The following is a 15,444-nucleotide window of genomic DNA, read 5'->3' on the forward strand; positions in this document are numbered from 1 at the left end:
ATACACAACTCAACTCAATTGGGATAAAATATTCACATCACTTCTGTCAAAATGAAATACTCACCTCACCCCAGTCGATCTGAAATACTCTCCTCACTCCAAACGATCTGGAATATCTACTTCACCACAGTCGAAGGGAAGTACTCACATCACCCCAGTCGAACTCAAATACTCACTTCACCACAGTCTAATTGAAATACTCACCTCACTCCCGTCGAACTGAAATACTCACATCACACTGTTTGAACTGAAATACTCATCTCACCACGCTCACACTGAAATACTCACAGCACCCCAGTCGAACAGAAATACTCACTGCTTCCCAGTTGAAAATATATACTCACGCACCTCAGTCTAACTGAAATACTCACCTCACCTCCGTCAAAGTGAAATACTCACTTCACCGCAGTCAAACTGAAATCTTCACATCACCTCTGTGAGAAGCAATTTGCACTACAAAACAGTGGATCTCAAATACACAACTCACCTCAATCTGAATGAAATATTCACATCACTTCTGTCAAGATGAAATACTCACCTTACTCCCGTCGAACAGATATACTTACCTCACCAGAGTCGAACTGAAATACTATCCGCACTCCAAATGATCTGAAATATTTACCTCACCACAGTCGAACGGAAGTACACACCTCACCCCAGTCAAACTCAAATACTCAATTCACCACATCGAACTGAAATATTAACCTCAGTCCAGTCGAACTGAAATATTCACCTCACACTGTTCGAACTGAAATACTCACCTCACTCCAGTCGAACTGAAATATTCACCTCACACTGTTCGAACTGAAATACTCACCTCAACCCAGTCGAACTGAAATACTCACCACATCCCACTAAAACACAAATACTCACCTCACCACTGTCGAATGAAGTACACACCTACCTCAGTCGAACTGAAATACTCACATCACCACAGTCGAACTGACATATTCACTGCACCCCAGTCGAACTGAAATACTCACCTCACCAATTAGAACTCAAATACTCACTTCACAACATCGAACTGAAATACTCACCTCAGTCCGATCGATCTGAAACATTCACCTCACCCCTGTCGAACTGAAATACTCACCTCACCCCTGTCAAACTGAAATACTCACCTCAGCCGGGTAGAACTGAAATCCTCACAGCACCCCGGTCGAACTGAAATAGTCAAAGCACCCCAGTCAAACTGAAATAATCACCGCACCCCAGTCGAAATGAAACACTCACCACAGCCCAGTCTAACTGAAATACTCATCGCACCCAAGTCACACTGATATACCCACCTCATCCCCTCCAACTGAAACATTCACCTCATCCCAGCAGAATTGAAATACTCACCTCACCCCAATCATACTCAAGTACTCACCTCACCACAGTCGAACTAAAATACTCACATCACCCCGTCGAACTCAAATACTCACTTCACCACAGTCTAACTGAAATACTCACCTCACTCCCGTCAAACTGAAATATTCACATCACACTGTTCGAACTGAAATACTCACCTTATCCAAGTCGAATGAAATACTCACCTACCCCAGTCGAACTGAAATACTCACCTCACCACGCTCGCACTGAAATACTCACAGCACCCCAGTCAAACAGAAATACTCACCGCTTCCCAGTTGAAAATATATACTCACGCACCTCAGTCTAACTGAAATACTCACCTCACATCCGTCAAAGTGAAATACTCACCTCACCACAGTCAAACTGGAATCTTCACATCACCTCTGTGAGAAGCAATTCGCACTACAAATCAGTGGATCTCAAATACACAACTCACCTCAATCTGAATGAAATATTCACATCACTTCTCTCAAAATGAAATACTCACCTTACCCCCATCGAACAGAGTCGAACTGAAATACCCTCCGCACTCCAAATGATCTGAAATATTTACCTCACCACAGTTGAACGGAAGTACTCACCTCACCCCGGTCGAACTGAAATAATCACCTCAGCCCAGTCGAACTCAAATACTCAATTCACCACATTGAACTGAAATATTAACCTCAGTCCAGTCGAACTGAAATATTCAGCTCACACCGGTCGAACTGAAATACTCTCCTCACTCCAAACAATCTGAAATATTCACCGCAGCCCTGTCTGTCGAATGCAAGTACTCACCTCACCCCTTTCAAACTGAAATACTCACCTCACCCCTGTCGAACTGAAATACTCACCTCACCCCGGTTGAACTGAAATACTCACCTCAACCGTGTCAAACTGAAATACTCACAGCACCCCGGTCGAACTGAAATTCTCACAGCACCCCGGTCGAAATAAAATAGTCAAGCCACCCCAGTCAAACTGAAATACTCTTTGCACACCATTCGAACTGAAATACTCACCGCATCCTCGTCGAACTCAAATACTCACTTTACCACACTCGAACTGAAATACTCACCTTACTCCAGTCGAATTGAAATGTTCACCTCACCACAGTCGAACTGAAATACATTTCTCACTCCAAACGATCTGAAATATTTACCTCACCCCTGTCGAACGGAAGTATTCACCTCACCCCAGTCGAACTGAAATACTCACCTCACCCCTGTCGACCTGAAATACTCACTGCACGCAGGTTGAACTGAAATACTCACCTCACCCGGGTCGAACTGAAATACTCAACGCACCACGGTGGAACTTAAATTCTCACAGCACTCAGGTCGAACTGAAATATTCACTTTATCCCAGTCGAATGGAATCACTCATCTCACCCTAGCCGAAATCAAATACTCCCATCACAACAGTCGAACTGAAATACTCTCCTCCCGCCATTCGAACAGAAATACTCACCCTCATCCTAGTTGTACTCAAATACTCACTTCACAGCACTCGAACTGAAATACTCACCTCAGTCCAGTGGAACTGAAATGTTCACCTCGCATCGGTCGAACTGAAGTACTCTCCTCATTCCAAACGAACTGAAATATTCACCTCACCCCTGTTGAAATGAAGTACTCACCTCTCCCCAGTCGAACTGAAATGCTCACCTCACCCCTGTCGAACAGAAATGCTCACCGCTCCCCTGTCGAACTGAAATACTCACCTCACCCCTGTCGAACAGAAATGCTCACCTCACCCCTGTCGAACAGAAATACTCACCTCACCCCTGTCGAACAGAAATGCTCACCGCTCCCCTGTCGAACAGAAATGCTCACCTCACCCCTGTCGAACAGAAATACTCACCTCATGCTGGTTGAACTGAAATACTCACCTCACCCGCATCGAACTGAAATACTCACCGCTCCCCGGTCGAACTTAAATTCTCACAGCACCCCGGTCAAACTGAAATAGTCAAAGCACCCCAGTTAAACTGAAATACTTTCCGCAATCCAGTCAAACTGAAATAGTCACCGCAATCCAGTCGAAATGCTCACCACACCCCAGTCAAAATGCTCACCGCACCCCAGTCGAACTGAAACACTCACCACACCTCAGTCTAACTGAAATACTCAACGCACCCAAGTCAAACTGATATACCTAACTCATCCCCATCCAACTGAAACATTCACCTCATCCCAGCAGAACTGAAATACTCAACTCATCCCAATCGTACTGAAGTACTCACCTCACCGCAGTCGAAATCAAATAGTCAGCGCACCCCGGTCGAACTGAAACACTCACCTCATCCCAGTCGAACTCAAATACTCACTTCACCACAGTCGAACTGAAATACTCAACTCACTCCAGTCGAACTGAAATTCTCACCTCACCCAATTAGAGCTCAAATACTCACCACAACATCGAACTGAAATACTCACCTCAGTCCAATCGATCTGAAACATTCACCTCACACCAGTCGAACTGAAATACTCTCCTCACTGCAAACGATCTGAAATATTCACCTCACCCCTGTCGACCTGAAATACTCACCGCACGCAGGTTGAACTGAAATACTCAACGCACCACGGTGGAACTTAAATTCTCACAGCACTCAGGTCGAACTGAAATAATCACCTCACCCCAGTAGAACTCAAATACTCACTTCACCACAGTCGAACTGAAATACTGACTTCACTCCAGTTGAACTGAAATATTCACCTCACACAGGTCGAACAGAAATACTCACCTCATACCACTCGAACTGAAATACTCACCTCACTCCTGTCAAACTGTAATACCAACCGCACCCTGGTCGAACTGAAATGCTCAACTCACCCCGGTCGAACTGTAATACTCACCTCACCCCAGTCGAACTGAAATACGCACTTTATCCCAGTCGAACAGAAACACTCACCTCACCCCAGCCAAACTCAAATACTCACATCACCACAGTCGAACTGAAATACTCTGCTCACTCCAAACGATCTGAAATATACATATCACCCCAGTCGAACGGAAGTACTCACCAAACCCCAGTCGAACTCATATACTCACCTCACCCCGGTCGAACTGAAGTTCTCACCTCACCCCGGGTAAACTGAAATACTCATCTCACACGCGTTGACCTGAAATACTCACCGCTCCGCGGTCATACTGAAATTCTCACAGCACCCCGGTCGACGTAAAATAGTCAAAGCATAGCAGTTAAACTGGAATATTCACCACATGACCAGTTGAATTGAAATACTCACCTCACCCGGGTCAAACTGAAATACTCACAGCACCCCGGTCGAACTTAAATTCTTACAACACCCTGGGCGAACTGAAATAGTCAAAGCTCCCCAGTCCATAAGACCATAAGACCATAAGACAAAGGAGCAGAAGTAGGCCATTCGGCCCATCGAGTCTGCTCCGCCATTTTATCATGAGCTGATCCATTTTATCCTATTTAGTCCCACTGCCCCGCCTTCTTACCATAACCTTTGATGCCCTGGCTACTCAGATACCTATCAATCTCTGCCTTAAATACACCCAATGACTTGGCCTCCACTGCTGCCCGTGGCAACAAATTCCATAGATTCACCACCCTCTGACTAAAAAATTTTTTTCGCATTTCTGTTCTGAAAAGGCGCCCTTCAATCCTGAAGTCATGCCCTCTCGTACTAGACTCCCCCATCATGGGAAACAACTTTGTCACATCCACTCTGTCCATGCCTTTTAACATTCGAAATGTTTCTGTGAGGTCTCCCCCCATTCTTCTAAACTCCAAGGAATACAGTCCAAGAGCGGACAAACGTTCCTCATATGTTAACCCTCTTATTCCCGGAATCATTCTAGTGAATCTTCTCTGTACCCTCTCCAACGTCAGCACATCCTTTCTTAAATAAGGAGACCAAAGCTGCCCACAGTACTCCAAGTGAGGTCTCACCAGCGCTTTATAGAGCCTCAACATCACATCCCTGCTCCTATACTCTATTCCTCTAGAAATTAATGCCAACATTGCATTCGCCTTCTTCACTACCGACTCAACCTGGAGGTTAACTTTAAGGGAATCCTGTACGAGGACTCCCAAGTCCCGTTGCATCTCAGAACTTTGAATTCTTTCCCTATTTAAATAATAGTCTGCCCGTTTATTTTTTCTGCCAAAGTGCATAACCATACACTTTCCAACATTGTACTTTATTTGCCACTTCTCTGCCCATTCTTCCAATCTATCCAAGTCTCTCTGCAGACTCTCCATTTCCTCAGCACTACCGGCCCCTCCACCTATCTTCGTATTGTCAGCAAACTTAGCCACAAAGCCATCTATTCCATAATCTAAATCGTTGATGTACAATGTAAAAAGAAGCGGCCCCAACACTGATCCCTGTGGAACACCACTGGTAACCGGCAGCCAACCAGAATAGGATCCCTTTATTCCCACTCTCTGTTTCCTGCCAATCAGCCAACGCTCTATCCACGTATGTAACTTTCCTGTAATTCCATGGGCTCTTAACTTGTTAAGTAGCCTCATGTGTGGCACCTTGTCAAAGGCCTTCTGAAAATCCAAATATACAACATCCACTGCATCTCCCTTGTCTAGCCTACTAGTAATTTCCTCAAAAAATTGTAATAGATTTGTCAGGCAGGATTTTCCTTTAAGGAATCCATGCTGAGTTCTGCCTATCTTGTCATATGCCTCCAGGTACTCTGTAACTCCATCCTTGACAATCGACTCCAACAACTTCCCAACCACGGATGTCAAGCTAACAGGTCTATAATTTCTTTTTTGCTTCGTTGCCCCCTTCTTAAATAGCGGAGTGACATTTGCAATCTTCCAGTCTTCCGGAACCATGCCAGAATCTATCGACTTTTGAAAGATCATCGCTAATGCCTCCGCAATCTCCACAGCTACTTCCTTCAGAACATGAGGGTGCATTCCATCTGGTCCAGGAGATTTATCGACCTTTGTCCTATTCAGCTTCCTGAATACTTTCTCCGTCGTAATTGTGACTGCGCACACTTCTCTTTCCTGCCACCCTTGAATGTCCAGTATCCTGCTGTCTTCGTCAGTGAAGACTGATGCAAAATACTTGTTCAGTTCCTCTGCCATCTCCTCATCTCCCATTACAATTTCTCCAGTATCATTTTCTATCGGTCCTATATCTACTCTCACCTGTCTTTTATACTTTATATACTTGAAAAAGCTTTTAGTATCCTCTTTGATATTATTTGCTAGTTTCCTTTCATAGTTAATCTTTTCTCTCTTAATGACCTTCTTGGTTTCCTTTTGTAAGGTTTTAAAGACTTCCCAATCCTCTGTCTTCCCACTAATTTTTGCTTCCTTGTATGCCCTCTCCTTAGCTTTAACTTTGGCTTTGACTTCTCTTGTCAACCACGGTTGCATCCTTTTTCCACTCAAAAATTTCTTCTTTTTTGGAATATACCTGTCTTGCACATTCCTCATTTCTCGCATAAACTCCAGCCACTGCTGCTCTGCCGTCTTTCCCGCCAGTGTCTCTTTCCAGTCAACTTTGGCCAGTTCCTCTCTCATGCCACTGTAGTTTCCTTTACTCCACTGAAACACCGACACATCAGATTTCGGCTTCTCTTTTTCTAAATTCACAGTGAACTCAATCATGTTATGATCACTGCCTCCTAAGGGTTCTTTCACCTCAATCTCTCCAATCACCTCCGGTTCATTACACAATACCTAATCCAGTACAGCCGATCCCCTAGTGGGCTCAACAACAAGCTGTTCTAAAAAGCCATCTCGCAGACATTCTACAAATTCTCTCTCTTGAGATCCAGTGCTGACCTGATTTTTCCAATCTACTCGCATGTTAAATTCCCCCACAATTATCATAACACTGTCCTTCTGACAAGCCTTTTCTATTTCCAAGCCTTTTCATTCCAGTCAAACTGAAATGATCACCGCACCACAGTCGAACTGAAAAACTCACAGCAATCCAGTCAATCTGAAATACTCAGGACACCTGATATAATAACCGCACCCCAATCGAAATGAAACACTCACCACACCCCAGTCTAACTGAAATACCTACCGCACCCAAGTCAAACCGATATAATCACATCATCCCCGACGAACTAAAAAACTCACCTCATCACAGCAGAACTGAAATACTCAACTCACCTCAATTGTACTCAAATACTCACATCACCACAGTGGAACTAAAATACTCACCTCACCCCAGTCGAACTGAAATATTCACCTAACCACGGTCGAACTGACATACTCACCGCACCCCAGTTGAATTGAAGTACTCACTTCACCCCAGTCGAACTGAAATCTTCACATCACCTCTGTCAGAAGCAAATCACACTGCAAATCAGTCGATCTGAAATACACAGCTCACCTCAATCTGGATAAACTATTCACATCACTTCTGTCAAAATGAAATTCTCACCTTACCCCTGTCGAACTGCAATACACTCTTCACTCCAAACAATCTGAAATATTTACCTCACCACAGTCGAACGGAAGTACTCACATCAGCCCAGTCGAACTGAAATATTCAACTAACCACAGTCGTACTGACATTCTCACCGCAATCCAGTCAATCTGAAATATTCACCTCACAGCAGTCAAACTGAAATCTACACATCACCTCTGTCAGGAGTAATTCATACTGCAAATCAGTCGACCTGAAATACACAGCTCACCTCAATCTGAATGAAATATTTACATCACTTCTGTCAAAATGGAATATTCACCTTACCCAAGTCGAACTGAAATATTCAACTAACCACGGTCGTAGTGACATTCTCACCGCAATCCAGTCAATCTGAAATAGTCACATCAGAGCAGTCAAACTGAAATCTTCACATCACCTCTGTCGGAAGCAATTCGCACTGCAAATCAGTCAATCTAAAATACACAATCCACCTCAATCTGAATGAAATATTCATATCACGTCTGTCAAAAAGAAATTCTCACCTTACCCCAGTCGAACTGATATACTCACCTGACCTCAGTCGAAATGCAATACTCTGCTCACTCCAAATGATCTGAAATATTTACGTCACCACAGTCGAATGGAAATACACACAACAGCCCAGTCGAACTCAAATACTCACCTAACCACGGTCGAACTGACATACTCACCGTACCCTAGTCGATCTGAAATACTCACCTCACCCCAGTGAAACTGAAATCTTCACATCACCTCTGTCAGAAGCAAATTGCACTGCAAATCAGCTGATCTGAAATACACAAATCTACTCAATCTGGATAAAACATTCACATCACTTCTGTCAAAATGAAATTCTCACCTTACCCCAGTCGAACTGATATACTCACCACACCTCATTTGAAATGCAATACTCTGCTCACTCCAAACGATCTGAAATACTTACCTCACCACAGTTGAACGGAAGTACTCACATCAGCCCAGTCGAACTGAAATATTCAACTAACCACGGTCGTAGTGACATTCTCACCGCAATCCAGTCAATCTGAAATACTCACCTCACAGCAGTCAAACTGAAATCTTCACAACACCACTTCAGAAGCAAATTGCACTGCAAATCAGCCGATCTGAAATACACAACTCTACACAATTTGGATAAAATATTCACATCACTTCTGTCAAAATGAAATAGTCACCTTACCCCAGTCGAACTGCCATACGCTCCTCTCTCCAAGCGATCTGAAATATTTACTTCACCACAGTCCAACTAAAATATTTAGAGCACCACAGTCGATCTGAAATACTCACCTCAGTCCAGTCGAACTGAAACATTCACCTCACACCGGTCGAACTGAAATACTCTCCTCACTCCAAACGATCTGAAATATTTACCTCACCACAGACAAACAGAAGTACTCAAATCACCCCAGTCGAACTGAAATATTCACCTAACCACGGTCGAACTGACATACTCACTGCACCCTAGTCGATCTGAAATACTCACCTCACCCCAGTCAAACTGAAATCTTCACATCACCTCTGTCAGAAGCAAATAGCACTGAAAGTCAGCCGATCTGAATATCTCTACTAAATCTGGATAAAATATTCACATCACTTCTGTCAAAATGAAATACTCAACATACCCCAGACGAAATGATATACTCACCTCACCCTAGTCGAACAGAAATACTCTCCTCACTCCAAACGATCTGAAATATTTACCTCACCACAGTCGAACGGAGGTACTCACATCACCACAGTTGATCTGAAATACTCACCTCACCCCAGTCAAACTGAAATCTTCACATCACCTCTGTCAGAAGCAAATCGCACTGCAAATCAGTTGATCTGAAATACACAACTCAACTCAAATGGGACAAAATATTCACATCACTTCTGTCAAAATGAAATACTCACCTCACCCCAGACGATCTGAAATACTTACCTAACCACAGTCGAACGGAAGTACTCACATCACCCCAGTCGTACTGAAATATTCACCTCACAGCAGTCAAACTGAAATCTTCACATCACCTCTGACAGAAGCAATTCACAGTGCAAATCAGTCAATCTGAAATACACAACCCACCTCAATCTGAATGAAATATTCACATCACATCTGTCAAAAAGAAATTCTCACCTTACCCCAGTCGAACTGATATAGTCACCTCACCTCAGTCGAAATGCAATACTCTGCTCACTCCAAACGATCTGAAATAATTACCTTACCACAGTCGAACGGAAATACACACAACAGCCCAGTCGAACTCAAATACTCACCTAACCACAGTCGAACTGACATACTCACTGCACCCTAGTCGATCTGAAATACTCACATCACCCCAGTCAAACTGAAATCTTCACATCACCTCTGTCAGAAGCAATTCACACTGCAAATCAGTGATCTGAAATACACAACTCAACCCAATCTGGATAAACTATTCACATCACTTCTGTCAAAATGAAATACTCACATTACCCCAGTCGAACTGAAATGCTCTGCTCACTCCAAACGATCTGAAATATTTACCTCACCACAGTCGAACGGATTGACTCACATCACCCCAGTTGAACTGAAATATTCACCTAACCACGGTGGAACTGACAAACTCAACGCAATCCAGTCAAACTGAAACACTCACCGTACCGCAGTCAAAATGAAATCTTCACATCACCTCTGTCAGAAGCAAATTCCACTGCAAATCAGTCGATCTGAAATACACAACTCAACTTGATCTTGATAAACTATTCACATCACTTCTGCCAAAATGAAATATTCACCTCACCCCAGTCGGTCGGAAATACTCTCCTCACTCCAAACGATCTGGAATATTTACTTCATCACAGTCGAACGGAAGTACTCACATCGCCCCAGTCGAACTGAAATATTCACCTAACCACCGTCTAATTGATATACTCACTGCAATCCAGTCAAACTGAAATACCCACCTCACCGCAGTAAAACTGAAATCTTCACATCACCTCTGCAGATGCAATTTGCACTGCGCATCAGTCAATCGGAAATACACAACTCTCCTCAATCTGAATGAAATATTAACATCACTTCTGTCAAAATGAAATTCTCACCTTACCCCTGTCGAACTGATGTACTCACCTCACCTCAGTCGAAATGCAATACTCTGCTCACTCCAAACGATCTGAAATATTTACCTCACCAAAGCGAATGGAAATACACACATCAGCCCAGTCGAACTGAAATATTCACCAAACAACTGTCGAACTGACATACTCACGGCACCCCCAGTCGAACTGAAATACTCACCTAACCCCAGTTAAACTGAAATCCTCACGTCACCTCTGTCAGAAGCAAATTGCACTGGAAATCAGTCGATCTGAAATACATAACTCAACTGAATCTGAATAAAGTATTCACATCACTTCTGTCAAAATTAAATTCTCAGCTTACCCCTGTCGAACTGATATACTCACCTCACCTCAGTCAAAATGCAATACTCTGCTTACTGCAAAACATCTGAAATATTTACCTCACCACAGTTGAAATTAAATGCACACATCAGCGCAGTCGAACTGAAATATTCTCCTAACCGCGGTCGAACTGACATACTCACTGCACTGTAGTCGATCTGAAATACTCACCTAACCCCAGTCAAACTGAAATTCTCACATCACCTCTGTCAGAACCAAATCGCACTGCAAATAAATCGATCTGAAATACACATATCAACTCAATCTGGATAAAATATTCACACCACTTCTGTCAAAATGAAATACACCTTACCCCAGTCGATCCCCCCGTCGAACTGATATACTCTCCTCACTCCAAATGATCAGTAATATTAACCAAACCACAGTCGAACGGAAGTACTCACATCAACTAGTCGAGCTGAGATATTCACCTAACCACGGTCGCAGTGACATTCTCACCGCAAACCAGTCAAACTGAAATACTCACCTTACCGCAGTCAAAATGAAATCTTCACATCACCTCCGTCAGAAGCAATTCACACTGCAAATCAGTGATCTTAAATACACAACTCAACTCAATCTGGATAAAATATTCACATCACTTCCGTCAAAATAAAATGCACACCTTTCTCCAGTCAAGCTGCAATACGCTCCTCACTCCAAACGATCTGAAATATTTACTTCACCACAGTGAAACAGAAATACACACATCAGCCCAGTCGAACTGAAATATTCACCTAACCAGGGTCGAAATGACATACTCACCGCACCCTAGTCGATCTGAAATACTCACCTCTCCCCAGTCGAACTGCAATACGCTCCTCACTCCAAACGATCTGAAATATTTACTTCACCACAGTCGAATGGAAGTACTCATATAAGCCCAGTCGAACTGAAATGTTCACCAAACCACTGTCAAATTCACATACTCACGGCACCCCAGTCGAACTCAAATACACACCGCACTCCAGTCAAACTGAAATTTTCACAACACCTCTGTCAGAAGTAAATTGCACTGCAAATCAGTCGATCTGATATCCACAACTCAATCTGGATAAATTATTCACATCACTTCTGTCAAAATGAAATACTCACCTTACCCCAGTCGAAGTGAAATACTCTGCTCACTCCAAACGATCTGAAATATTTACCTCACCACAGTCGAACGGATTGACTCACATCACCCCAGTCGAACTGAAATATTCCCCTAACCACGGTGGAACCGACAAACTCAACGCAATCCAGTCAAACTGAAACACTCTCCGTACCGCAGTCAAAATGAAATCTTAAAATCACCTCTGTCAGAAGCAAATTCCACTGCAAATCAGTCGATCTGAAATACAGAACTCAACTTAATCTTGATAAACTATTCACATCACTTCTGTCAAAATGAAATAATCACCTCACCCCAGTCGATCGGAAATACTCCCCTCACTCCAAACAATCTGGAATACTTACTTCATCACAGTCGAACGGAAGTACTCGCATCGCCCCAGTCGAACTGAAATATTCACCTAACCACCGTCTAATTGATATACTCACCGCAATCCAGTCAAACTGAAATACCCACCTCACTGCAGTCAAACTGAAATCTTCACCTCAGCTCTGTCAGATGCAATACTCTGCTCACTCCAAACGATCTGAAATATTTACCTCACCACAGTCGAATGGAAATACACACACAGCCCAGTCGAACTGAAATATTCACCAAACCACTGTCGAACTGACATACTCACGGCACTCCAGTCGAACTGAAATACTCACCTAACCCCAGTCAAACCAAAATCCTCACGTCACCTCTGTCAGAAGCAAATTGCACTGCAAATCAATCGATATGAAATACACAACTCAACTTAATCTGGATAAACTATTCACATCACTTCTGTCAAAATGAAATACTCACCTTATCCCAGTCGAACTGAAATACTCTCCTGACTCCAAACGATCTGAAATACTTACCTCACCACAGTCGAACGGATTGACTGACATCACCCCAGTCGAACTGAAATATTCTCCTAACCACGGTGGAATTGACATACTCACCGCAATCCAGTCAGATTGAAATACTCACCTTACTGCAGTCAAAATGAAATTTTCACATCACCTCTGTCAGAAGCAATTCACACTGCAAATCAGTGATCTTAAATACACAACTCAACTCAATCTCAATAAAGTATTCACATCACTTCTGTCAAAGTGAAATTCTCAGCTTACCCCTGTCGAACTGATATACTCACCTCACCTCAGTCAGAATGCAATACTCTGCTCACTCCAAACGATCTGAAATATTTACCTCACCACAGTCGAACGGAAATACACACAACAGCCCAGTCGAACTCAAATACTCACCTAACCACGGTCGAAATGACATACTCACCGCACCCTAGTCGATCTGAAATACTCACATCACCCCAGTCAAACTGAAATCTTCACATCACCTCTGTCAGAAGCAATTCACACTGCAAATCAGTGATCTGAAATACACAACTCAACCCAATCTGGATAAACTATTCACATCACTTCTGTCAAAATGAAATACTCACCTTACCCCAGTCGAACTGAAATACTCTGCTCACTCCAAACGATCTGAAATATTTACCTCACCACAGTCGAACGGAAATACACACATCAGCCCAGTCAAACTGAAATATTCACCTAACCACGGTGGAACTGACAAACTCAACGCAATCCAGTCAAACTGAAACACTCACCGTACCGCAGTCAAAATGAAATCTTCACATCACCTCTGTCAGATGCAATTTGCACTGCACATCAGTCAATCTGAAATACACAACTCTACTCAATCTGAATGAAATATTCACATCATTTCTGTCAGAATGAATTTCTCACCTTACCACTGTCAAACTGATATACTCACCTCACCTCAGTCAAAATGCAATACTCTGCTTACTGCAAAAGATCTGAAATATTTACCTCACCACAGTCGAAATTAAATGCACACATCAGCGCAGTCGAACTGAAATCTTCACAACACCTCTGTCAGAAGCAAATTGCACTGCAAATCAGTCGATCTGAAATCCACAACTCAACTCAATCTGGATAAACTATTCACATCACTTCTGTCAAAATGAAATACTCACCTTACCCCAGTCGAACTGATATACTCACCACACCTTAGTCGAAATGCAATACTCTGCTCACTCCAAGCGATCTGAAATACTTACCTCACCACAGTCGAATGGAAGTACTCACATCAGCCCAGTCGAACTGAAATACTCACCAAACCACTGTCGAACTGACATACTCACGGCACCCCAGTCGAACTGAAATACTCACCTAACCCCAGTCAAACTGAAATCCTCACATCACCTCTGTCAGAAGCAAATTGCACTGCAAATCAGTCGATCTGAAATACACAACTCAACTTAATCTGGATAAACTATTCACATCACTTCTGTCAAAATGAAATACTCACCTTACCCCAGTCGAACTGAAATACTCTCCTCACTCTAAACAATCTGAAATACTTACCTCACCACAGTCGAATGGATTGACTGACATCACCCCAGTTGAACTGAAATATTCTCCTAACCACGGTGGAACTGACATACTCACCGCAATCCAGTCAGACTGAAATACTCACCTTACTGCAGTCAAAATGAAATCTTCACATCACCTCTGTCAGAAGCAATTCACACTGCAAATCAGTGATCTTAAATACACAACTCAACTCAATCTGAATAAAGTATTCACATCACTTCTGTCAAAATGAAATTCTCAGCTTACCCCTGTCGAACTGATATACTCACCTCACCTCAGTCGAAATGCAATACTCTGCTCACTCCAAACGATCTGAAATATTTACCTCATCACAGTCGAACGGAAATACACACATCAGCCCAGTCGAACTGAAATATTCACCCTACCAGGGTCGAAATGACATACTCTCTGCACCTTAGTCGATCTGAAATACTCACCTCACCACAGTCGAATGGAAGTACTCACATCAACTAGTCGAACTGAAATATTCACCTGACCATGGTCGCAGTGATATTCTCACCGCAAAACAGTCAAACTGAAATACTCACCTTACCGCAGTTAAAAAGATATCTTCACATCACCTTTGTCAGAAGCAATTCACACTGTAAATCAGCCGATCTGAAATACACAACTCTATTCAATCTGGATAAAGTATTCACATCACTTCTGTCAAAATGAAATGTTCACCTTACCCCAGTCGAACTGCAATACGCTCCTCACTCCAAACCATCTGAAATATTTACTTCAC

Source organism: Mobula birostris, chromosome 2 (assembly GCF_030028105.1).
Source record: "Mobula birostris isolate sMobBir1 chromosome 2, sMobBir1.hap1, whole genome shotgun sequence".
NCBI lineage: Eukaryota > Metazoa > Chordata > Chondrichthyes > Myliobatiformes > Myliobatidae > Mobula > Mobula birostris.